A 4,082-nucleotide genomic window follows, 5' to 3' on the forward strand; every position below is an offset into this window, starting at 1 on the left:
TGAAAATTTAATCTATGAAGAGAACTGATTTTTTTTGCTTGGAGCTTGTATTTGTAATTGTGTTTGTGTTAGAAAAATTATTTTGAGTTTGAATTGAGTTGTCTATGTAATGAGAATGTCGTGTAATTTTTTTGTTATTGTTTGTGGATTAATGTTTGGTAAGTTTTTGATTATGAATCTTTTAAATTGAATATTTTTTATTGACAAGTTTATGTGATTGAGTTTTTATATGAGTTGATTGAGGCTATGTTCAGTTCACCTTATTTTTGCTTATTTTAGATCTAATCAGATCAGAAAAAATAAGTTCAGATCAGATCAGATCAGATCATGCTTATATTTAAAAATCATTATTATTATTAAAAATCTTTAATCACATATTAGTAAAAATTATAATAATTGAATATTAATAAAGTACTCATTGAGCCGAATCAAACAAGATTGCACGTGACTATATTTTTTCTTATATATTGAGAAAAATCTAAAAGATAAGATCTTGTAATCAGATCAGATCAGTTCAGATTAGATCAGATCAGAAAAAATAAGTTCAGATCAGAAAATTTCAGGTGAACTAAACATAGCATGAGTTTAATAAAGATTTAATTTTTTTTTTTTGACAAGTTTATGCATTGAATTGGTTTCCATTGACTATTAGAAGCGTGTGCGAAAATTTGGAATATAATATTTGTATTATGGAGGGACAATTAAGAAAACTTCAAGGGAGACACCATTACTCCGTCCTTGACTTATATGATAGATATATATAAACTTAAGACGCACTTTTAAAAGATAGGCTTCCTGCTAAGCTGTTAGGTGCTAGGCAACTAAATATCTGACTCCAGACATCTTGACAATAGGGGAAAAAAAATGTCTCTTCAGAGTCAATTTCATACTTTTTGTACAATTTCCTTGTTAGCTAATCTTGTTTTAATGGCTTTGCCGTCTAATCTCATATCTTGATTTTACAGACAACTTTACAACCTGTAGACTTTTTACCTTTAGGAAGAGAAACAACCTCCAAAGAATAAGAGCATGCAACTCCTTATTCTGCTTAACTTCAACCTTGTTGCGCTCATTCAGTCTTTGAACAATGACGTGCGTGGTTCGACAAGCTGAGATGCCTGAGATATGTAGAAAAAGATTTGTTAGAGGCTTTTGAAGAAATAATAAGAAGAAAAAAACCAATGTTGCATCGATGGCTGAAGCTCAAAAAAGCTATTGGGAGCAGTGGACAGTGGTACTACAATTGCATTTGTATCTATTACTATTTACTACTGCCTCCATAACTTTTAATTCTTCCTATATGAAGTTGTTTTTAGACAAAAAAAAGTCCGTAAATAAGAAGAATAAATGGGAACTGAGAGAGTTCAAGTGGAGAATTAGTACTTTCAAGTTTAAGAACAACTCTAGCAACAAATCCGAGTTTATTCTTAGCCAGAGAGAGGAATTGCAAATAATGCATCTCTTCCGATCACTAAAAGCTTCACCATTGGATTTTACATGAACTAGTTGGAACTTGAGCATGATGTATGTATGTAACACACTTGCAAGATCTTGAGTAAGAGGAAGAGTGTTCAGATGAATGTATTGATTATGAATATTTTCTATATTCGAGAAAGAAAAAAAAAACTGATAGAGAGTATAAAATTTCATACTTTTATCTATCACACACCCTCACGCAAGAGCCTATTAGATTTGAAATATGGATGCAGATGGTGAGGCCCCGGTTATAATTTTATAATCTATCACATTCCTTCATACAAGATCCCATTAAATTTGAAGTGTGGATGCAGCACAGGCTGTCATCATAGTTGACGCCAAATATTCCACTTTTGAGAGGAGGGGTGGATGAGATTTGAACCCGTGACCTTTATGTTACACTGGCTCTGAGATCATTTCAAAGGATCAGCTCAACTAAACGTTTAAACTAATGTTTGAGGCCCCGGTTATAATTTTATACTCTATCAAAAATAATTAAAATTAGCGAAAGAAAAACAGAGAGAAACGAAACCCTAGGCGAAACCAAGGGCCTTTCCTCAACCGTCAAACCCTAGGGCTCGGCGACCGCCCGAGTCGCCTCCGTGCCCTCACGGCCGCCGTCGAGCTTCCCCCCCTCCCCCCTCTTTATTTTCGGTTCCACCTCGAAGATTCTAGATCTAGTCTCGTCGTTTGGACATAGAAGTAAAGAAAAAAAGGATTGAGAATGAATAATACGGTCACCAATTCCATAAGAATACTAAAGAAAATGAGATAAGATCCTTAGTAAACCATGATAGCATGTAAGCATGTTCTTAGTGGGAGATTAGCTCACTATATTAATAAGGATATAGAGAAGTTTAATTCCTATTTTTTACTTCTCTTGCTCTAGATTTTAGAGTTATATAGAGTGTGCCTCATCTTGTTGAAAAATCAAAGAGATATCTCAAGCTAAGGCATTTAAATTAATACTTCTATTACAACTTGTCTTGTCCTAACCAATTAATCAGAAGTCATAATAGAAAGACATAGTAGATTATCTGACAAACTAACTGCTTTCATAGTGTTAGGATTTTATGAAACAAGCTATATTCTCCTTCTCGCTATACCACATTTGTTTTGTTGTTGCATTATGTATAGAGTGATGAAATTTATGTTAAGCCGATCATGAACAAGATTGAAATAGTTTTAGTACTTTATAAACTAACAATAAAAAGAAAATTCAACATGTGCGTTTGTCTAGCGTCGAAAATATAAAGAATAAGTAACATATAAATTATTGGTGGACCACTCCACCTATATATTTCAAATTAGTTTGATTTTAAGGGAATACCCTACGTAACGACCAAGATTTTATGTAATTAGACTCTATTGAAAACGATGGTCTTTTTGTATAGGCGCGTTTATCATCTAACCAACTCTTGTTTGCTTATCTTGGCACACTTTGGTTCCTTGTTCCAACGGAGACACTAATGTCTAATGCCGTGCAATGACTCTTGAAAGGATGGCTACTGCATCAATTGATACATACATTGTCATTCTCTGCTAGGAGTAGGTTTGTTTCTCCTTGAATTAAGGCTTTATTTCACCTCTCATGACCTTTGTATGTTTTTAAGTTATAACTACCTTGATAATCAACTTTAGATTTTACTCACCGCCCAGCACTAAGGATGGCCAACTAAGTTAAACAGTACACCTATATGAGACAGAAAGGATTACATGGATAAGAATAATCCATCAATTCCAATTACTAGTTGAATCTTCCATTATTATTAGTGTGGCTCGATCAGGTAACTTTTCTTTGGGGGACCATTTTGGGTACAGTGAAACTCAAACTTACATTAGTGTTTTATTTTAGGAGTGATCTTTATTTGCACAATGGTAATTTATATGAATATAAAGTACCCCCATCAAAAATAAAATGAATATAGATTACAGTAGTATAGTATGTGTTACATAACTACCGTGTCCTTATAGTTATATCATAACTACCGTGTCCTTATAGTTATATTACTTTCATTCCTGCTTTTATGAGATAACCTGTTTGGCTGTTTGGCTGTTTGCCAGTTTTACCGTTTGATGGGTTAGTTGGTTAGCAAAATTTTACTTGACCTACTAGTCCCTCCGTTCTAAAAAGATGTTCTCATTTCTCGTTTTCCACTTGAATTAAGATAGTGGGTTTTGAATTATAAATATGCATTTAACAAGAAATTTTTTGAAAATTTATGATTTTTGGAACAACAAAAATATTCTTGGAATATCGTGCTAAGTAAGGGTGCGTTCTATTCAACTTATTGGACCTGAACTTATTGGAACTTATCTGAACTGAACTTATTGAACCTGAACTGAACTTATTGGAACTTATTAAACCTGATTGGACCTGATTCAACTTATTGGACCTGATTGAACCTGATTGAACCTGATTGGAACTTATTGGACCTGATTGAACCTGATTGACCTTATTGGACCTGATTGAAACTTATTGACCCTGATTGAAACTTATTAGACCTTATTGGACCTGATTGAAACTTATTAGACCTTATTGAACCTGATTGAAACTTATTTGACCTTATTAGACAAAAACATTGACCATGAATAACATAAATATT

Source organism: Beta vulgaris, chromosome 6 (assembly GCF_026745355.1).
Source record: "Beta vulgaris subsp. vulgaris cultivar EL10 chromosome 6, EL10.2, whole genome shotgun sequence".
NCBI classification, from domain to species: domain Eukaryota; kingdom Viridiplantae; phylum Streptophyta; class Magnoliopsida; order Caryophyllales; family Amaranthaceae; genus Beta; species Beta vulgaris.